Source organism: Elephantulus edwardii, unplaced genomic scaffold (genome assembly GCF_000299155.1).
Source record: "Elephantulus edwardii isolate Elephantulus edwardi_28Jun2011 unplaced genomic scaffold, EleEdw1.0 scaffold00013, whole genome shotgun sequence".
Taxonomy (NCBI): domain Eukaryota; kingdom Metazoa; phylum Chordata; class Mammalia; order Macroscelidea; family Macroscelididae; genus Elephantulus; species Elephantulus edwardii.
This window is the reverse complement of record NW_006399763.1, coordinates 12,597,588-12,621,293: the sequence shown is the minus strand read 5'-3', so window position 1 is coordinate 12,621,293 and position 23,706 is coordinate 12,597,588. Positions and strand designations below refer to the sequence as shown.

Here is a 23,706-nt window from a genome sequence, read left to right as displayed (position 1 = left end):
AAATAATTACGGTGATTAAAGTCTTCCTATATCTTTCTTGCAGTGTCAGTAGCAACACAATACTATTTTTATCAAACTTCGACGGCACATAACAACAACAACAACTTCATCTTTAGTCTCTATTTTGTTTGCTATATAACCTTAAGTCTAATGTACTGTGCTAGCTAGAATCCTGACAAAGAGGTGTACTGTTTGACGGATACTAACCATTAGAGGGACACTGAAGCATTTTGTTTTGTACTTTCTTTTGTTAAAGTCCTTGGGTGATACAAAGGTCTAGTGAACTTCTTTCTAAGAATCAAGCACTGGAAAATGTGTTATAGCAAATAAGCTTGTCATGAATTGGGGTGGAATGAGAACCAATAAGAATCAACATTCTTTGATTTATGAAGCCATCTTCAGTAGTACAGCTATCAGCAAAGAATACCAGAAAAATGTCTATTTCTGGTTTATAGACTATGAAAAAGCTTTTGACTGTGTGGATCATAACAAATTATGTCTAACATTGAGATAAATGGGAATCCCAGAACACTTAATTGTGTTTTTACAAAACCAATACCTAGACTAAGAGGATGTTGGGCAAACAGAGCAAGGGAACACTATGTGATTTAAAATTATGAAAGGTGTGTGTCAGGGTCATATCTTGTCTCTATGTCTATTCAAATTGTACTCTGGACAAATTGTTCCAGAAGATAGATTCTAAGAAGAATATTGTATCAGAATTTGAAGAAGACTCATCAATAACCTTCATTATTCAAATAACACATTCTTGCTTGCTGAAAACAAGGAGGACTTGAAGTGCTTGCTGCAAAATGTTAAACATTGCACACTTCAATGTGGATTGCATCTCAACATCAAGAAAACAAAAAACCTCACCACTGAACCAATAGGCAACATCATGAAGGAGAGAAGATTGAAACTGTCAGTGACTTTCTCTAACTTGGAACCACAATCAGTAAACTCATACCAGCAGTCAGGAGATCAGGAGACATATTGCACTATAAAGTCTGCAATCAGGGCCCTTTCCAAATTATTGAGAAACAATGATGACAGTTTTAAGACTAAGGTGTGCCTATTCAGGTCAGAGTCTTTCAGTCACTTGCTATGCATCTGTATCAGGACAATGAAAAGGGATTACAGGAAAAGATTTGATGGCTTTGAGGTGTAGTATTGGAGAAGAGTACTAAATATTCCATGGACTTCTAAAAGGACAAACAGATATGTCTTGGAGAAGGTGCAGATAGAGTTTTCCTTGGAGGCAAAGATGATAAAACATACTTTCTCACATACTTTGGGCATGTCACAAGGAGATGTCATGCCATGCTTGGAAGGGTAGAGGGTAAAGGAGAGGAAGACTCTCAACCAGGTGGATTGAAATAATGACTACAGCATTGACCTTGAGTATTACAGAGATTTTAAGAATGGCATAGGATAAGACAAGGCTTAGATTTGTTTTTTATTACATCACTATGAGTTGAGTTGTTCTTGATTTGACAGCACCTAACAAGAACAACAACATTCAAGGGAGCTCTGGCATTTTAGTAGTAAGTAGTTGTGGTGCCAACCCAAAGATGCACAGTTTAAGTCCTCCAGGTTCTCCTCAGTAAGAAAATGAGCCTTCTCCTTCCATGTGACTTACAGCCTCTGAAAACCCACGGGAAGGTCTTTCTGACTCTACAGTGTTCAAGGGAACTGTAGTGGCATAATGCTTATTAAGTTGTGTAACGAATCCAAAGCCCCCACATCTCCATTTTTTTGACTCTACTAGTGAACGATGACAAGTGATTCTGATGGAGAAAGATGGACATTTTAGAGCTACATAAACTTAAATGGAGGATCACTTTGAGTTTGAATTGACTCGATGAGCTAGGATATTCAAATTAGTATTTTGTTACAAACTACTTCAAGAATTTTTTTCTATTTATGACTAAGAACATTATTTTGGTTTTGTTATGATTTTAATAAAAACCACATGACTCAATTAAAATTGAAACTGTAAAGCTGAAACTATATAAAGGATAAAATAAATGATTGTCAATTATTCAGTAACCAAACATGAGAATTGCAGTATATTTTGCATTTCTCACCAATATCCTATTATGAACAACTGCATTAGAAATTCCACAAAAGGAAAAGTGTATTTTTTTTTATCTAAGTAGACAGTCACAGGAGTCTGTGTTGAAGTGGAACTATTTAATAATACAAATCAATGAAAATTTATTTTTGACATTTTCAAATATGAATCAGTATGAAAAGAATTTTAATTGCTATCAAATTTGTTTTGTTGATCTTGTTACTGCAAGAACAATGCAGTTGAAGAATGACTTGTTGAGATCGATAAATTTAGAGATGCTTATCAAATTACACAATTGAGCTTTCAATGCAGTTTTAACAGAGTTCATACAGAATTAGGCTTTGATAGCCCTCAAATGAAGAACATAATAATGAAAAATATTTTTCACAGTTTTCTCATAGCTTCTTCATTACCCCAACATTTTGTATATCTTATCACTTAAGCCTCCTTTCCGTACATACAGGAATCCTCCTCAGCTCAGAGTCGTGACTCTTAGTAAGATCACAAAGTATCTCTGTCTTACCAAATGAAATATATCATTGACCCTTGAACAATGTGGGGTAGATTGGGTCTTGATTAGTTGAAAATTCACCTGTGGCTTTTGGCACCTTCAAAACTTAACTGCTGACTGTCAACGGAAAGCCTTACCAATAATACAAGCGGTCAGTTAACACATGAAAGCTACAAATAAAATTAAATAAGAAAGTATTGCCCCAAAATTCAAAGTTTATATACAGGTTGGTAAAGCTACAGTTGAAGCTACATGACCTGTTTTTCTCTATGCACAAAAGCTCCATTTTCACTCATGTTTCTATTTTAGAAGCAAGCATTTTATCATATAAATATTTACTGCTTGAATGTAAAAATATAAACAACACAACGTTTTCCAGGTCAACATTTTTAATGTATATGGTCCATTAAAACTACGAACATCCTTCCTGTGGTTCAGACATCACCAATATTTGTCAGAAAATATCCGGTCATGCAAAATAAAAATCTATACTACCTGAACACTACACTCCTTCTTCCTTTTATCTTGCCCATGGTAGCAACTTTGAAACATTAATATATATCCATTTGCTTATTTTAGTTATTTCATACTTTTAAAGCAATATTTGTCTGTTTATAAATTTAATAATTTCATTCAATATAATCTTATTAACAATTAAACATTTTTTTAACTCAGTATTTTTTATTCTTAACAGATTATTTTTTTCATTGATAATCTCTATTTGATGAATTGTGTTGGGAAAATCTACAGTCAGGGAACTCTCCAGAGTCTTTAAAAGCAATGATGTCTGTCTAGAGACGATGGTATGCTTAATCCAGTCCATGGTCTTTGCATTTACTTGCTATATATCAGAGAGTTAGACACTAGTAAGAATGGTAGAAGAGTCGATACCTTAGAATTGTAGTGCTGGAGAAGACTCTTGAACATATTATGGACTGCCAAGAAAGCAAATAGATCTATCTTGGAGAGGATGAAACCAAGTTTCTCCTTGGAGACTAGGATTTTGAAGCTCCATCTCACATACTTGGGCACATGGCTGGGAGAGGCCAGTCCTTGGAGAAGGACATCATGCTAAGAAAAGTGGAGGGACAGTTCAGTAGAGGGAGACCCAGGATGAGATGGACTGATACAGTAACCGGGGCAATGAGGGTTGGTGTGTTGGAATTAGTGAGAGAGGCTCAGGACAGGGCAGGGTTCAGAGCTGCTCTATATAGGGTTGCTATGGGTTGCAGGAAACTTGATGGCACTTGACAACAGCAACATTTGATGAGTCATTGCCATCCTAGTTTCTTTGCTTTAAAGCACGGTTTCTTTTCATTCTTTGAACATATTTATAATGGCTGCCTTGAAGTCTGACATCTGAAGTCAGTCATTTGCCTTGAAGGTTTGACATCTAACCTCTCCCGTAGGAAGCTTCTTATATTTATCTGTTGCCTATATTTATTCTCTTTCATTTGTTTTCTGTCTCTGTACATCTCTTTCTTTTTCATTCATGTTGTTGCAAACTGTAAATTTTGGATGGTACATTGTAGGGAGTGAATACTGAATCCCTTTTTTCCTAGGTGATACAGTTCCTATATGCCTGTTTGTTTCATGATGTGGTTTACTATTTTAGTGAGTTTTTTCCCATGAATTATGAAACTCCTGATGTTGATCATCAAATACTCTAGACTTTGTAATTCAAAGATTCACCCTTGATGACAGCAGTTTTGTGTGGCTCAATTTGAGTGATTTTTTCCCCCCTGATCTAATTGTTAAGGTATCTGTTTTTGTTGTTAACACATTTACCTGTTAGATGTCACTTGCTTTTTATTGAGCTTCCTTTTCAGTTCTTTTATTTTTCTTTAAATGTCTAGATTTATCAATTTAAATTTGTGTCCTGTAATTTTTGAAGCCAGTGTTTGAGGCTGTTTTGACTCAAGAAAAGCCTATTTTTTTCAGAATACCTGAACCTTGTCACTCGTATCATCTAGCTCTTACAGGGTTGTAGTTTGCTGTTGTTAAGGTGCCATTGAGTCAACTATGACTAATAGCAATTCTGTGAACTACAGATCTCAACTTTGTCCTACGTGTACCATTTTTACCATTTCTAATATATTGGGCCCAATGTTACAGTCTCTGTTTCAGTCTACCTTATTAGTGTTATTCCTCTCTTTCTCTGATTCTATACCCTTCCCAATATGATGTCTTTTCCCAGAGTCTGGTCCCTTCTGACAACATGGCCAAAGTGTCTGTGACCAAGTTTCACCACCTTTGCCTCTAAAGGGTACCCTCTTTTTACTTCCTCCAACACAGATTTACTTGTTCCTTGGGCAGTCCATGAGATATTCCCTATTCTTCTCCTATACCACAATTCAGAGACACTGATTCTTTTTTTATTATCCTCATTAATTGGCCAATTTCAGGTACATAGGAAACAATTGAAAAGATCTTTGTTTTGATGAGATGCATCTTACTCTTTAACATCTTTGCTTTTTATTACTTTGAAGAGTGTTCTTGAGGTCTTTGTTGGGCACCATCAAGTCAGTTCTGACTAATAACAACCCTCTGTTCAACAGAACAGCACTACTTGGTCTTGTACCATGCTCACACTGGTTTTTAAGTCTGAGCTCATTGTGGCAGACACTCTGTCAGTCCATCTAATTGAAGGTTTTTCTCTTTTTTGCCAATCCTCTACCAAGTATATTTTTCAACTGAGACTTGCCTTTTCTGATTCCAACAAGGTAGAGAGGTCAGAACATCAGGGGATAAAATACACTGGGAAAGTCTGTAGCTAGGGGTCTCTCCAAATTATTGACTAACAATGATGTCAGTTTGAGGACTAAGGCACATCATCTGATTCAGGCTATAGTTTTTTGGTCACTTGCTGTGGGTTTGAGAGTGGGACAGTGAATAAGTATGACAGAAAAAGGATTGATGCCTTTGACTTAAGATGTTGGAGAAGAGATGTGAATATCCCATGAACAGCCAAAAGAACAAACAGAGATGTCTTGGAGTAAGTATAGCCAGAGTGTTCCTTGGAGGCAAAGGTTATAAAGCTTCATCTCGCATCCTTTATGTATGTTACTAGGAGAAGATAGTCCTTGGAAAGAGACATAATGCTTGGAAAGGTGGTAGATTGGTGAAAAAATGGATTGTCCTCAACCAGATTGATTGATGTAGTGACTACTGTGGCCTCCAGTGTGTCAGGAAATTTCAAAGTGGAACAGAATAGGAGAGGGTTCAGATCTGTTGTTCATAGGGTCACTATGGGTCATATTCAACTCAACAGCACGTATCAACAACATTCTTCCTTATTTTTAGTTCATTTCTTAGGTTGAATTATGTCTCTATAAAATAATTTTCATGTTAATTATAATAAAAAGCCTTAATTATGTTTGTAATAAGCAAAATAATTGTGAGAATGTGAATTGGTGACAATAAATACCCCTGCATGTCATCTCACAAAGTAATTATGAATTATAATGTTCTAAATCATCATTCTTTTTTAAATTTTTTCTAGATTACTCTGACTTATTTACAATGTTTGAATGCATTGTTTTTCACTAAAAGAGTCTTATATTTCATTTCTTTCATAAACTATGTTATTTATTATGTATAATTATCTCCAGAGTGCTAAATAGCAATGATATCATCCTAGAATCTAAGGGTTACCTGATCTAGGCCATGGTCTTCTCAATGGCTTGTTATGCTCTAAAAGCTGGGAAATGACTAAGGACAACAGAAGAAGAATTGATGCCTTTGAGTTGTGCTGCTGGAGAAGAGTATTGGACATACCATCAATAAGCAAAAGAACAAATAAATCCATCCTGGAGAGGGCAAAACCAGCTTGTTCCTTGGAGGCAAGGATTTTAAAACTTCATCTTACATACTTTATGCATGTTGTTAGGAGAAGAACATCATGCTGGAAGGAGTAAAGAAGGTCAGCTTAGTAGAGGAAGACTTTGAGATGGATTGACTGTGGCAATGGGGTCAAGTGTGTCAGAGATGATGAAGGTGCTTAAGACAGGGTAATGTTCAAAGCTGTTGTTCAAATGGTTGCTATCAGTTGTAGTCAGCTCAGTGACACATAACAATAAAAACAACGTCCTTAATTATAAAACAAAGTGTTTCATTTGTGGAATTTCTTAATTATATTTCATTTTAATTACTCTCATAAGGGAGTATAGTTGTTGCATCTACTGAGTTGTAGCTGATCTGTAGCTGACTCTCCAGCCAGTTTTCAGAGGCAGTTAATCATAAAAGGGGAGATTGCTCATTGTTCTCCTGCAGAGCAGCTGGTAGGTTTGAACTACGTGCCTTTGTCATTGCAGTGCAACTTGTTATTACTAGGTCATCAGAGTATCCTAGTGCTAGTAATAACTGGAATTATTACTATAGAAAGGCCTCAGGTCTTTTGTTCATGGAGTTGCTATAAGTTGTGGATGACTCAATGACAGTCAACAACATGAAACCTATACCTAAATCAAAAAGCCATTATCCAAACAGAACAAGAGAATATACAATGGATTAAAATCAAGGAGGATGTGCATTAAGACTGTATTCTTTCCTCATGGTTATTCAGTCTATATGCTGAATAAATCATTCAAGAAGTTAGACTATGTGGCATGAGAAATAGGAGGAGATGGGAAGCAGCAGAATTCTCCTAGACAGATGTTTCTGGGAGATAAGAGACAATGGGAATGCGTGATTATGGAGGAATGTGGGATGATGGAGCTCATGGAGTTTCAACCTTGCCTTTGTTCTTAGCTTGCCTCTGGAAACCCTATAAACTTGGAGAAACAATGAAAGTTACACAAGTGTTCAAGTCTTTCCTTTTAGGGTCGCTATGAGTCATCTACGACTCTACGACACTTAACAACAGCAACAACATAGAGACAGCTCAGTTGGCATATTGGACAGAAAGTGATGTTACCAAACCAAAGGTGGATGGTTTTAATATGCAGCCCTACTCAGACCTGGTTTTAATTGCTTTTGGTCAAGTTGTCTTCTAAGTGGGACAGCACTGGTCTATCCATTTGCTGTACAGAGGTAACTCATGGTTACTGTGATGGTAAACACTGTGATACTGATGTGTCAAATGTGATAATGGTTACCCATGGTGGACAGTGTTTGGTGGAGCCCCTGAATAAAACAAGATTGGAAGCAGGAGTGGCATCCACTTCTGAAATAGCTTGCCTCCAGAAACCCTATGGACTTGGAGAAAAAATGAAAGTTATGCAAGTGTTCAGGACTTTCATTCATAGGGTCACTATGAGTTGTGTCTACGACTCAATGGCACTTAACAACAACAACAACATATGTATATATTAGCAAGCTCGTCTATATATGAAGATAGATAGATAGATAGATAGATAGATAGATAGAGAGATGATAGATAAAAATTGGGAGTGTAGTAATAACTAATTAGATAAAAATATGCTTCAGGGAATGATCACAGTATATAGAGAAATTTTCAGTATCCAAGGGTGTAATATTTCTCTAAAGGCAAATTATCACAGGGACAAATTTACTTTTCCTTTTAGAATCTTTTACTCAGCATCTTGAAACAATATATTTTGTGTTTTGCAATCTTTTGCCCACATTACGTTGCATAGTGTCTTATGTATGTTATAATCAGTTGCTATTGAGTCAATTCTAACTCATAGCAACCCTACAGAATACAGTAGAACTGTGCCATAAAATTTTCCAAGCTGTGAATCTTTATGGAAATAGCCACATCTTTTTCTTGCAGCCATTGCTAGTGAATTTGAACCACAGACTTCTTAGTTAGCAGATGGAAGTGAACCATTTTGTTGCCAGGGCTCCTTAGGTATATTGTTTTTGTGTTCCAAAGAATTGGAACTCATCCATAGGTGACCTTCTGGTAGGTTTTCAGAGGCAGTTAATCACATGGGAGGAGACTGGCCATCTTTCTCTCACAGAGCTGATGGATTTGAATAATGTATCTTCAGGATTTCAACACAGCTTCTTATTACTAGGCCACCAGAGCTCCCTCCCTGGGTATAATATATACCTAAGCTGATCAACACTAAGGGAACTCTCGTAGCCTAGTGGATAAGGAATTGTACTGTTAACCCAAGCACAAGTGATTCAAATCCACTGGTTGCTCCATCGGAGATGGATAAATCTCCTTTCTTGTGACTTATAGTCCCTGAAAACCTGCTGGAGGCTCAGCCATGAGTCAAATTTTACTTAATGATACCTAATGACAATATTAAATATTTTGTAATTATATGCTATGGTGGTGTTGTGGGAGGTTTATGGTCTAGTCTCCAGAAGTTGCACTGCCAACTCAGAGGTATGAGATTCAAGTCCACCAACACCTCTGCAGAAGAAGCATGGGCATTTTTCTCCTATGCAGTTTATAGCTTCTGAAAACCTTCTGGAGGGTCAACTATAAACCATTGCTGATTTCATGGCACCCAACAACAACAACAACAGCAATTCTCTATAATTCATGCCAAATAAATCACCCAGATATATTAATATGTAGTTTCCTTATCAGAAAGAAGCATATCCTTTTTCTACTGCCTTTTACTATTATTAGAATAACAAACAGTTTACTTACTATTTTTAAAAAATTAATTATTATCTTATATGTTACAGTATAGTTTATATTTTGTCAAATAGTTCAGGCAAAAACTGCATCAACTTATTTGAGCAATAAAACATAGACATGTAAATACAGATATATAAACATATAATTGTATTATAATACCCTTAACAGCAGGAGACACAAAGATCATAGTCACATGAAGAATGAAGCGATCTATGACAAAGGTAAGGGATTATGACAACAGATTTCATAAAGAAGAGAATCAAAAGTAGGTCTTGAGATTAATAGAATGCCAGATTTTTATAAAAGGCTGCAGAGAATTTTTAGAAGATGAGCGCAACACTTAATCTACTCTATTCTGATTATTTGTTTGAATCTTATCTCCTTTAAAAAGATTTTTTTGAGAGCCTGGATATTCTAGTCATCTGTATTATCTGAGCACATAATATAATCAATGGTTCACTATAAGTATTGTAAAAGTTGTTAAAGCATGAATAATTCAATGAATGAGGGATTAGAATAAATGATTCATAACTAATGCTTGATTGCATCTGATAAACACAAGCGGATAAAGAAAGTACTGAAGTGTTTAATCCAATACTTAGTCCTTTGACTAAACTCTACTCTAGTAGTTGATTTTCGTCTTTAAGAAAGAAAAAAAAATATTTTCAGTGCTGGACAGGGAAGTTAATAGCATGGTCCATTTCTCTTATGTTTGTGGTGCTTGTGGCCTAATGATAAGGAACTATGCTGCCAACCTAAATGCACATAGTTTTAATGTATGAGCTGTTTCATGGGAGAAAAAGGGCATTCAGTTCCTGTGTGACCTACTGCTTCTGAACACCGGCTGGTGGGTCAGCTGTGAGTTGGTTCCAACTCAGTGGCACATAACAACACATTTTCCCCAAATGATTTTTATTTTAAGAGGAGGAAATGAAGAATGGGATGTAGATTGAGAAATTATCTTTTAGATGTATTGAATCAGTCTGTGTTATTATTACTAAATTAGACATTGACTTGATGTAAAGTGACATAATCAACCTATGCAAAAATAACTATGAAGTTCATTCAAGGAAATAAGCAAATCCACACTTTTTTAAGTAAAAAATATCGATATTTATATAAAACTTGCCTTAAGGCTGAGTCTTGACAGATGAGCAGACTTGAAAGCTTAAAGATGAAGGATAGACTTTGAGGAAGAAAAGCAGAAAAGCATGGGGTTCACATGGCCAAGAGCGAGAGGCTTGTTTCCGAATAATTGTCAAATTTGGCAAGAACAATGAAAGACAAATAAGATAGATTGGTTTAGGAGAGAGGAATGACTTTCAAACATTTTTTTATGGGCTACTAAAACTTTCATCATTGAAGAAGCTCAGTATCAGCTGTGAAAACTAGGGTAGATGATGATTGTGGAACAGACCACCAACTACTCATAAGCAAGCTCAAGCTCACGCTAAGGAAAATTAAATCAAATCCACTGGAACCAAAATATGACCTTGAGTCTATCCCACCTGAATTTCAAAACTATCTTAGGAATAGGCTTGAGGCCTTGAACACCAATGAGTGAAGACCAGATGAGTTGTGAGAGGATATGAAAATTCTCTTCCAGGATACAAAGACAAAGGAGGAAGAAAAGATCAAAATGGGTCATAAGAGACTTTTACTGCTGCACTAGAGTGCCAAGAAGCCAAAGCAGAGGGAAGAAATCAAGATATTACAGAGCTGGAGAGAAGATTTCAAAAGGCAGCACAGGAATACAATATAAAGTATTACAATGGAATGTGTGAGGAGCTGGAGTCAGAAATTCAAAGGGGCCGAACTTGCTCAGCATTTCTTAAGCTCAAGGAACTGAAGAAGAAATTCAAACCCCGAGTGTAATACTTAAGGATGGTTTGGGTAAAAATATTAAATGATCCGGGACGTATTAAAAGAAGATGGAAAGAATATACAGAGTCATTGTATCGAAAGGATTTGGTATACACAGAAGAATTTCATGAAATAACATATGAGCAAGAGCCTATGGTGATGAAGGAAGAAGTGCAAGTTGTTTTGAAAGACTTAGCAAAAAATAAGTCTTCAGGATGATATATCAATTGATATATTTCAACTAACAGATGCTTCCCTAGCTGTGCTCATCAACTTATGCCAAGAAATCTAGAGGACAACAATTTGGACAACTGCCTGGAAGAGATAAATATTTATTCCTATTCCAAAGAAAGGTGACCAACAGAGTGTGGAAATTATTGATCAATATCATTGATATCACATGCAAACAAGATTCTGCTGAAGATTATTAAAAAAATGACTGGAACAGCACATCAGCAGAGAACTGTCAGAAGTCCAGGCTGGGTTTAAAAGAGGTTCTGGTACTAGGGATATTGTAGCCGATGTTAGATGGATCTTAGCTGAAAGCAGAGAACACCAGAAGAATGTCTATCTGTGTTTCATTGATTATGCAAAGGCATTTGACTGCATGGATCATAAAAAACTGTGGCTAACTCTGAGAAGAGTGGGAATCCCAGAACACTCGATCATGCTAATGCGAAACCTATACTTGGACCAGGAGGGAGTCGCCAGAACAGAGCAAGGAAACACTGCATGGTTCAAAATTAGGAAGAGTGTATGCCAGGGATGTGTCCTATCCTATCCATGCCTTTTCAATCTTTATGCAGAACAGATTATCTGGGAGGCTGGGCTCTATGAGGAGAAATGTGGCATTAGAATTGGAGGAAGATTCATCAACAATCTGCATTATGCAGATGACACAACTCTACTTGCTGAAACTGAGGAGGACCTGAAGCGCTTGCTGCAGAAAGTCAAGGACTGCAGCCTTCAATATGGATTGAGAAAATAGGACTACCAAAACAGTTACTTTTTGTTATGTCAAACCTGTACATAGACAAAAAATAAAACCAAAACCAAAACTGAGTAGCTGAACTATAAGTAGAAAAATATTGTAACAGAGTAGGAAGGAGATTCATAAACAACTTATGCAGATGACACAACCTTGCTTGCAGAAAGTGGAGAATGCTTAAAATACGTAAGAATAAAACGTTAAAGTCTTCAGTATGGATTACATCTCAACATTTAAAAAAACACCAAATGAACAAACATACCAAAAAACCCCAAAGAACAAATATCTTCACCACTGCATCAATTTATATCCTGGTAAATGGAAAGATAGATTTCATTTTACTTCTGCCCATAATCAACTCCTATAGTAACAATAGTAAAAAAATCAAAAGAGGTGAGGTGCAGTGAATATTTTAGGAGATGTTGTGATAATAGAGATTGGTTGTTTATAAATGATGTTATTGGCCATAATGTATATGAATGATTGAATTAAAATCAATAAAAAAGGGAGAATTTCTTCACTGATTTTCTCCAGTCAGAAACAAAGACATTCAAAGATGCATTGCTTTGGGAAAATCTGCTACCAATAATCTTTCCAAAGTGCTAAATGGCAAGGATGTCAGTTTAAGACTTAAATGCATCTGGTGAATCCAAGACACAGTATTTTCAGTTGCTTTCTGAAAGTTGGACAATGAATAAAGATCAAAATGTCTTTTTACTGTGCTTTAAGGGCAGCATTTTGAATATACTATGGACTGCAAAAAAACCGAAATGAACCAGTCTCTGTAGAGACAAAGATAATGAACTTTCTTACATACTATGGACATACTGTAAGTAGGGGTTAGTATTTGGAAAAAGACATTCTGCTGGGAAAGGTAGAGGGTCTAGAAAACAGAGGAAAATGGAACTAAATGGACAGACATGCAATTACAACAATTACTTCTTGTTGTTGCTGTGTACCATGGAGCAAGAACCGACCCATAGCTGACTCTCCAGTGGGCTTTCAGAGCCAATTAATCACACAGGAGGAAACAGCCCATCTTTCTCCTGCAGAGAAGCTAGTGGCTTCATACCAACCTCAAATCACTTAGAGCATGTGAAAAATGGTGAGGATGGCACAGGACAGGGCAAGTTTTCAGTATGTTGCTCGTATGACTGTGAGTTGTAACTGACTGGATGGCACCTGACCACCACCCCCAACACCACATTATTAATATTATTTAATGTATACAACTTTACCTAAGGATGTGTATAGAATTTTAAAATTGTAGAATGAGGCTGACATCGGGATGGGGGTAAGACTGAGAAAAACTGGATGAAATATGTTTACGGCATTGAAGTCTTTGGGGGAGAGAATATTTTATATTTTAGGGCATTATGTTTATCGTAAGAGTACGGAATGAGGGTTGCAGAGTGGATTATATTTGAGGGTTGGGGGATGTGTGTGGGGGATTGCGTACCAATGAGGGAGTTTTTCTTTTGCGTTTGAAGGAGAGGAGCAAACGGGGGGGGGGGGGGGGGGGGCGGGGAGAGTGGTGCAACAATGAATGAATGGAATTCCAAAATCCTTGTAGATGTTCATTGAAATGAAAAATAAATTAAAAAAAATTTAAAAAAAGAATTTTAAAATCCTTAAACTTTCTGATAGGGTATAACTAATTAAAGATATAAAACATACCAAAAACCAACACAAATTCTTAGTTTCTGACAGATAAGTCCATCTGAATATTTCTAATGAATGAGATACAGAACTTCTAAAATACTTTGTTGTTGTCATTTTAAGTTGCCTTCAATTCTACCTCACACCTTCCTTATGACTAAAGAATAAAATAGCTCCATAAGGTTTTCATAGTGACCTTTCAGGAGCAGGTTACCAGGCTTATCTGCTTTGGTATCTCAGGATTTGGTTCCAACAAATAGCATTTTGGCTAGCAGCAAAGGGTTTAGTTTTTTTGCTATCTAAAGATCCTCATAATATCCCAAAGTTTAAAGTTACAGTTATTATGCATATATAAATTGAACATATAACAAAGGCTTTATTCAACTATTAAAGGAAAGGCTATGAAGATATTAAGACTAATGCAATGAAAAATTTAAAGATTATACACACATATGCATAGAATCAGGAATGCAAAATACATGAAATATAAAGAATGGTTAAAATATATTTTTACAATAAAATGAAATGTTAGAGCTTTTTATTCCTCAAGTAAATAAAATTAAATTTACAATGCTAAGGATAAGAATAATTTGCATTGCTATCAAATGTTTTCATATTTCTAAGACCTCAAATTCAATATGTCTGTATATTTCTCACATTAATGTGCATGAGAGCAGGCTTGCAGGTATTTTCTTTTGATCTGTTTTTCGCTCGATATTTGTACTTCTCACAATTGATAAAACAAACACATACCCTGTTCAAACCATCATATTTTTTTTGTTAGTGGTGGTATAGGTAGGAAAATAAAATCTAAAATAAACACTACTCCTCTTCAATTTGCCATTGTAGCATAGTAGAGCGTATGCTTGATTTAAAATAGTTGATACCAATCCATCTCAGTTGGTTAATGCATAAGATGTCAGTTTTTATGTACCTGGTTTTATTGTTTACAACTTTCCGTTTTCCTAGATTTATATGGTATACAATCCATATCCCAGTGATTAATGGATGTTTACAGCTATTTATCCTCATTTTGAGTCTTGTCACATCAGGAAATGAAGGTCCTTGATTGAGTGGAAGCTATACAAGATCCATTATATTTAGTTAGATTTACTTTGAGGAAACATCCTTTTTCAGTCATATTTTGAGTGAGTTTTCAACCAAAGGGATGTATTTGTAACACTATAGAACAGTGTTCTTTTCTAATTAATAGGGTGGGGTTTTTTTCTTTCATGTTTTTTGGGGTTTTTTTGTTTGTTTTTTTTTTAGGAACTATTATTTCAGAAGGGGTCGTGGTACTAGAGATATTGTAGCTGATGTTAGATGGATCTTGACTGAAAGCAGGGAATACCAGAGGAATGTCTATCTGTGTTTCATTGACTATGCAAAGGCATTTGACTGTGTAGATCATAGCAAACTATGGCTGACTCTGAGAAGAATGGGAATCCCAGAACACTTGATCGTTCTAATGCGAAACTTATACTTGGACCAGGAGGCGGTTGTCAGAACAGAGCAAGGGAACACTGCATGGTTCAGAATTGTGAAGGGCGTACGCCAGGGATGCATCCTATCTCCATACCTTTTAAACCTATATGTAGAACAGATTATCCGGGAGGCTGGGCTCTATGAGGAGAAATGTGGGGTCAGGATTGGTGGACGATTTATCAACAATCTGCATTATGCGGATGACACAACCCTGCTTGCTGAAACTGAGGAGGACCTGAAGCGCCTGCTGCAGAGTGTCAAGGACTGCAGCCGACAATATGGATTGAGGCTCAATGTCAAGAAGACAAAGATTCTTACCACTGGACCAATTGGCAGCATCAGGATGGATGGTGAAGAGACTGAGATTGTACACAGCTTTAGTTTGCTTGGCTCCACAATCAACAGTCTTGGCACCAGCAGCCAGGAAATTAAAAGGTGCATTGCCATGGGAAAGTCTGCTGTTAGGGACCTCTCCAGAGTACTGAAGAACAATGGTGTCTCTCTGGAGACTAAGGTGCGTTTGATACAGGCCATGGTCTTCGCAATCACTTGTTATGCATCAGAGAGTTGGACAATGACCAAGGAGGATAGAAGGAGAATTGATGCCTTTGAGCTGTGGTGCTGGAGAAGAGTATTGAGAATACCATGAACTGCTAGGAAAACAAACAGATTCGTCCTGAAAAGGGTTAACTGGGTGGTTCCTTGGAGGCAAGGATTCTGAGGCTCCGTCTAAAATACTTTGGACATTTTGTGAGGAGAGACCAGTCCTTGGAGGAGGACATCATGCTTGGGAGGGTGGAGGGACAGCGCAGGAGAGGAAGGCCCTCTATGAGGTGGATTGATTCAGTGACTGGGATAATTGGGATGGGAGTGTCAGAGACAGTGCGATTGGCACAGGACAGAGCAGAGTTTAGGGCTGGTGTCGCTATGAGTTGCAAGCGATTCGACGGCACATAGCAACAAACAACAACAACTTTCAAGAACCTCTTTAAAGTACTAATCAGAAAGTATGCCACTTTAAAGGCTAAGGTGCATCTGACCCAAGCTATGGTAATTCTAATTGCTTCATGTGCATGTGAATATTGTGAGTAAAGGGAAATGGGAAAAAAAAATGGAAGCTTTTTCAGTGTGGTATAAGCAAAGAGTACAGAATATACTGTAGACTCTGCCCCCTTACTCCCCAAAAGAGAAAACCACCACAACAAAAATCTGTCTTGGAAGAAATCAAATCACAGTTCATCATAATAGCAAGGATGGTGAAACTTTCCCTTACATATTGAGTATCCTGTCAGAAGACACCAGACCTGAAGGAAGGGAATCATACTCAGAAATAGAGAGGATCAGTGCAGGAGAGGAGACGTGCTAACAAGATAGACTGAGCATGGCAGAGATTTATCAGGATGGCACAGGATAGGGAAAACTTATGATCTGTTGTTCATGAGATAGGTATGTGTCCTGGTCCTTGAGGGCATCTAAGCATATGCACAGTGACTTTGTATTCTCTCCATCATCTTTTGATGCTTCCTGGATCATTCAAGAACTTCCCTTATGGCATCCTTTATTACTGCTTGAATTTCTTCATTACTTCATTATTGCTTGAATTTGTTTTTCAGTGTCTTCAGTTTGAGAAATGCTGAGCTGAGCAAGTTCTTCCCTTTTTATTTTCTATCTCCAGTTTTTGGCATATTTCATTATAATACTTTGTTTTGTCTTCTTGCACTTACCTTTGGCATATTCCATCTAACTATTACCTCACCATTTTTTCCTTTCATTTCGGCTTGTTGTGGTTGTTAGTTGCCTTCAAGATGAGCACTCCTCATAGAAACCCAATGAACTAAAGGCCTGAAGCTCCTCTGCAACTATTGACATTTATCAAAGTTCATAGAGTTTCCAGAGGCTTGTTGTTTAGGAAGTGGAGGCCACTCCTGCTTCATTTTGGCTTATCAATGTTTTAATGAATTTTTCAGAGTCTATTCTAACATTCATTTTGGTCTTTTCCTTCTACCCCATCTTTGTGGTGTCCTTTTGCTTTCTTCTTGGATGATATTCTTGGTGTTATCTTACACCTCATCCAGTCTTGGATGATTAATTTTCAATGCCTCAAACCTGTTCTTGAGATTTTTTTTTTAATTTATGTGGATAGACTTAAGGTCATATTTTGGGTTTTGTGGACATGTTTAATTTTCTTCGGCTTCAATTAAAACTTGCACATAAGTGATTGACTTTTTATTCCACAGTCAGCTTCTAGCCTGGTTTTGACGACTAACTCAAATTTCCTTTTACATATTTTGGGCATATTGTTAGGAGGGGCTGGTCCTTGAAAAAGGACACCATGCTTGGAATGTTAAAGTGTCAGCCCCTCAGTGAGGTTGAATAACAATGACTGTGACAAGGGAGAAGGTGTATAAGAGAAGATGGAAAGGACACAAGATAGGGCAAGGTTCAGATCCCTTGTTCATAGGGCTGCTATGAGTTGTGGTTGATTTCGGAGTACTTACATATAGAAAACAAAAATTTTCACTACTAGGCTGATTGACAACATTATGATAGATGGAGAAATGCTTGAAGCTATTAATGACTTTTTCTAAACTCGATCCACAGTAAATACACTCGGTAACAGCAGCCAGAAGATTAGGACATGTATTGCTCTGGAAAAATCTATAATCAGAGACCTCTCCACATTATTGAGGAGCGGTGATGTCAGTTGGATGACTAAGGTGTGCCTGATTCAGACTATAGTCTGTTTTAATCACTTAGTATTCTGCTGAGAGTAGGGCAATCCATAAGGATGACAGAAGAAAAATTGATGCCTCTGAACTGTAGTGTTGGAGTAGAGTACTGAATATTCCATGAAATGCCAAAAGAACAAATAGATAGTATTGGAGAAGGTGCAAGTACGGTGTTCCTTGGAGGTAAAGGTGATAAAATTCTGTCTCATATACTTTGGGTTTGTTGCTAGGAGGGACTATTCATTGGAGGATATCATGCTTCTAAAGGTGGAGGGATGATGAAGGAAAGGGAGAGCCTCAACCAGGTGGATTGGCACAGTGACTGAAGCAAAAAGTTCAAATGTGTTAGAGATTGTGAAGACAGCACAGGATAGGACAGGATTCAGTTTTATTTTTCATAGGGTTGTTATGAGTCATACTCAACTCAATGGCACCTAAGCATACACATGCACACACACACACACAGACAGTATCAATGTGTATGATACCTCTTACTGGGTACAATACTTTTATCTTTCCTTCCTATTACATATACCTTCCAATAGAAATTTACTTTTTACATTTCCTTATTGGTTTTTTAATTAAAAATTTAATTGAATTGGTTTTGTATTAAAAGTAGTCATAATGATAATTCCGTTTAGAGCACTATTTCAAACTTGAAAGACTCATAACACTAGAAAAAATGTAAATGTTTTTATGTATTCATGTAAGTTTGTTTGGAAATAGTATAATATGATGATTTACTAAAAGTCTCAAAGCATGGAGTGTATTTCATTGTAATAAAATCTTATGGGAATATGGAACAGCAATATGAATTCAGAAGCAAAGAAAGTATATAACTTAAAAAATAGCTTGATTGCATACTTTTAAAATGTGTGCTATAGAGGCAAACTGCCATTGTTTCAATATCCTAAAGAATATATTTAAAAAGTAATCTAACAGTTTTCTCTAAAATAAAAATAGAGTTTTAAAAAATAGAAATAAATGCAGTATCATGGACTTTATATAAAATGTAGATTTTATCACATAATATTATATTAGAATAAAAGTCTGAATTAATAAATAGAATTTTTTGTTCCCTTTTATTAGAATACATAAGCAAAATTATTTTAAGACTTTTCTCTGTGCTGAGTTCTTGGTGGGCAAGTCATAATGTATTGTAGTACTGTTTTTTAGGAATAATATAGAAATTTATTTTAAATTTCCACTAATAAATGAGAGTTGTTACATAATTTCTTAAGTTACGAAGTTATTTAGGTAGTTTAAAACTTTCTGAACAAGAAGCACTAATATCTTTTATTTACAGACATTACTTGTATTCCCTTTCCTGACTGAGAAGGTACTCTGTTTGAGGGTCTTGTGTGTATTTATTTTTTGCTATAATTCAGTTCGAAGAAATAGCTTCCAATATATTTGCTTTGTAGACAATTTAAATTTTTCAAAAACATGCTTTGATTCTATATGCATTCCCACCCCCAAATTTCTGTTTTTAAATGAAAGGGATGAAAGGGATAGCCAAAAATAGTATGAATGATTATCTTAATCAATTTTGATGCATTAGAAAAAAGTAATGACAATATAAGTGGACCAGAGTAATAATTACTTTTCTTCTCAACTTCACCACAGATATTTGGGACAGAAATGTGTTCACCAAGCAATGTCAACTCTTGAGGCTGACATTTTGTAGAAATAAAGAAAAGTCCAAATGTCCAAATGATAATCATTGTCTATTGTTCTTAGTCTTTTATTTGGAGAATAGCTGCCAAAACAATGATGCAAATGGGGTTTGATTTATAAATTCAGCCTTATTTAGGCAGAATAGAAGCTGTTGAAAGCAAAGTGATCTGTCAAACATCTTAACACATTTTTAGTATGTATTTCACATTCCTTTTAATATGTCTGTTTTTGTGGTGTGCCTTTGAGATGACATCAACTCATAGGTCACCCTCCAGTGGGTTTTCAGAAGCAGTAAATTGCTCAAGAAGGGATAGTCTATCCTTTCCCTGTGGAGCATCTAGTGGATTCAAACCATGTGTCTTTGAGATTGCAGTGCAAACCACTAGGCTACCAGAGCTCCCTTTTTCAAAGGTCTACTCCAAATGTTTTTTTTTTTTAAATATGTTTCACAATTATTATAACTTGAAAAATGTGTGTGGATTAAGTTAGTCACAAAGTCAATGAGTTATACTCAGCCTGCACAACTCTTTTATTCTACAAATCATTCTTATTTAAAAGTTTACCTATTGTCTTAGTCGTCTCTACTCAAATCAACTCATTGCCCTTGATTTAGTTGAAACTCATAGTAAATTCCATTAGGTTTCTTAGGCTGTAAAATTGCACAAAAGGGAGATTGCAGTCTTTCTTTCAAGGAGTAGCTGGTGAATTCAAATTACCAGAAATGTATAATCTCTAGGCTAGCAGTATAACATCAGAGAGGCATAACCATTGGACTAGCAGCACAACACACTATGGAAAAGATCAACAGAGCTTTTAGTTATCTAGTGCTGCTATAATAGTAATTACAAAGCTGGACAATGACTAAGGGTGACAAAAGGAGAATTGATGCCTTTGAGCATTGGTGCTGGAGAAGATTATTGAATATACTATGGATTGCTAGGAGAACAAATGGGCTCTTCCTAGAAAGGCTGACACCAGGCTTCTCCTTGGAGGTAAGGATTCTGAAGCTTCGTCTGACATACTTTGGGCATGTTGCAAGGAGGGAGTTGTCCTTGGAGAGGGACATAATGCTTGGGAGAGTGAGGGACAATGCAAGAGAGGAAGACTCTTGATGAGGTGGATTGACTCAGTTATTGGAGTATTGGGTTGGGTCTGTCAAAGACGACAAGCTTGGCTCAGGTAACAAGGGATTCAATGGTACATTGTTGTTGTTATTTGCTGTCGATTGACTTGTGACTCATAGCGACCCTATATAAAAGACCCCTAAACCTTGTTCTATCCTGTGCCAACCTTATTGTCTCTGACATACCTACCCCTATTACTCCATTGAAGGGCAACAACATCTATCTGGAGACTAAGGTGCTCCTGTTCCTGGCCATAGTCTTCACAATTGCTTGCAGTGCATCAGAGAACTGGATAATGACTGGGGATGATCGAAAGAGGATTGATGCCTTTGAGCATCTGGAGATAATCTGGAGAGGTTCCTGGCGGCTGACTTCCCCAATGCAATTCATTTCTTGATGTCCTGGCTGCTTGTCCTGAGAGTTGATTATGGAGCCAAGCAAACAACAGCACATAACAACAATAAAAATAACAGTGATACCACATGTAGATGGCTTTAACAAATAAAATGTATTTTATAGGCATTTAGGTGCATGAAAGTCCAAATTCCCAGTCCTGGTTGCATGGGAAATCCTTCTCTTTACCTAGACATAGAGGAAGGTTGATATCTCTTTCAGCTCCAAGCTTCTTGGAGGCCTCAAAGTTAGCCTTTCCCTGTGTCAAGGAGTTTTCAAAGAAGGAATATGTGTTCAGACAGAAACACTCTAATCCTGGTAATTCTTTCTTTGTGATCCTGAGTTATCCCTCTCGACTTACTTTCTTCTTTTTTTAATCTCTAATGAAATAAAAGATATTACAAGCCATAACCTAAGGATAATCCTCTTACATTGGCTTTTATATAAGGAGATTAAAGGCATTTGGATTTCAACCAGAGTTCAACCCACTATTTGATTTCTGAGACTCTAAAGGAAGACTCAACAACCTATACTATGGCAATGACACAACCTTGCTTCTTGAAACTGAAGAAGACTTGAAGACTATGCTGCAGAAAGTCAATATGGATTGAAGCTAAACATTAAGAAGACAAGATTCTCACCACTGGGACAATTGGCACCACCATGATAGATGGAGAAGAGATTGAGGTTGTTAGCAATTACAGCTTACTCAGCTCCACAATCAACACTAACACCAGCAGCAGTTAGGAAATCAAAAGACAAATTGCCTTGGGAAAATCTGCTTTCAGGGACCTCTCCAATGGGCTGAAAAGCAATGATATCAGTCTAGAGACTAAGGTGTGCCTAAACCAGATCATGACCTTCCCAATTACTTGTTATGCTCCAGAGATCTGGAGAGGGACTAAGGATGACAGAAGAAGAATTCATGTTTTTGAGTTGTGGTTTTGGAGAAGAGTCTTGAACATATCATAGACTGCTGAGAAAACAAACAGATCTGCTTTGGGGAGGGCGAAAGAATGTTTCTCCTTGGAAGCTAGGATTTTGAAGCTCCATCCCACATATTTTGGGAACGTGGCCAGGACAGACTAATCCTTGGAGAAGGACATCATGTTTGGAAGGGTGGATGAACAGTGTAGGAGAGGAAAACCCCAGGTGAGATGGATTGATACAGTAACTGGGCATTGGGGGTTGATGTGTAGAAATTAGTGAGACTGGCTCAGGAGAGGGCATGGTTCAGAGCTGCTGTCCATAGGGTTGCTATGGGTCCCTGGTCACTCAATGGCACATAACAATAACAATGACAGCAAACGTGTCTCAGAGGAGATAGCCCTACTTTCTCACTTGAAAAAGTGGGTTTATTCAAACTGTTAGCCTTTCAGTTATCAACTATGTACATTAAGCACTATGCCATAAGAGCATCTTCATGAGATCATTGCGCACATGTATTTTGGAAGGATACAAATCCATGCTATCAGGTTTTAGATTATTTAATTTTCCAAATATTTTTCCAATCATAACACAAATGTTTGTCAGAAACATTGATATAGTTCTATATACAGAAAATAGAGTTAAGTAGTTGCCCCATTAAAATGATATTTTGAGATAGTAATATAACCTCTGTAAATATAAGTAATATTTCTATTTTCTTGATAATTAGTCTCTAGAATAATCTGACACAATATTGAAAGGGTGAAGCATAGATGGTAAAGTATATCCTCCACTGCAAAGATTTTGTTGCATGAGTTTTTCAGAGTAATTTTCCAAACATTTTTACCACATCTCCCCGGTTGTCTTAGCTATCTCGTACTGTGGTAACAAATTCCTATTGGTGTGGTCCACACAAGATTGCATGGCTGATCACCTCTCTGGTAGTTCAAATCCACATATGGCTTGTTTGTTTTTCTGTTTGTTTTTTTTTTTTTGAAAAAGATGGAAAATTTCCTCCTGTCTAATTTACAGTTTCAGAAACCCAGTGGAAAGTTAGCTGTGAGTTGGTTCCAACTTGGCTGCCATGAGTTTGTGATGAGTACTGTAACTGATGGATGGGAGCAGATCTACTACAATGGATGCTTTTAATAAACAGAAACTTCTTTTCCATAGTTTAGGAAGCTACAAGTGCGACAAGTAATATTTCTATTTTCTTGATAATTAGTCTCTAGAATAATCTGACACAGTGTTGAAAGGGTGAAGTATAGCTTGTAAAGTATATCTAAGCTCCAGCAGAAGAAGTTTCTTTCTCTGTAAGTTATGGATGATAATCTTTTTTTCCTTCATCATGTACAGATCAGGTGTCCCATGAATATTTCCATGTGTTCTACCCTTTGCTGGTGTAAAGGAAATTTATCACGTAGGGGCACAGACCAAAAAAGATGCATTCCAACAGGGAACTCTGGTGGCCTAGTGACAAGAAGCGGTACTGCAATCACAAAGGCACGTGGTTCAAATCCACCAAATGCTTTGCTGGATGAGGGGCAATCTCCTCCTGTGCCAGAAAGAAAAAAAATAGATGCATTCCACTTCTGGAAATTGTTGTTGTTGTTGTTATGTGCCGTCGAGTCGCCTGCAACTCATAGCGACCCTATGTACAACAGCCCTAAACTCCGCTCTGTCCTGTGCCAATCGCACTGTCTCTGACACTCCC

At 36.9% G+C, this 23,706-nt stretch overlaps 1 protein-coding gene across 4 annotated transcripts in view; it reads left to right on the top strand.

Annotated features, from left to right (window-relative positions):
- The window catches only part of GRIK2 (glutamate receptor, ionotropic, kainate 2), a 1,103,729-nt gene that overhangs the window by 916,276 nt on the left and 163,747 nt on the right, over positions 1-23,706 (top strand). The window lies entirely within an intron of this gene.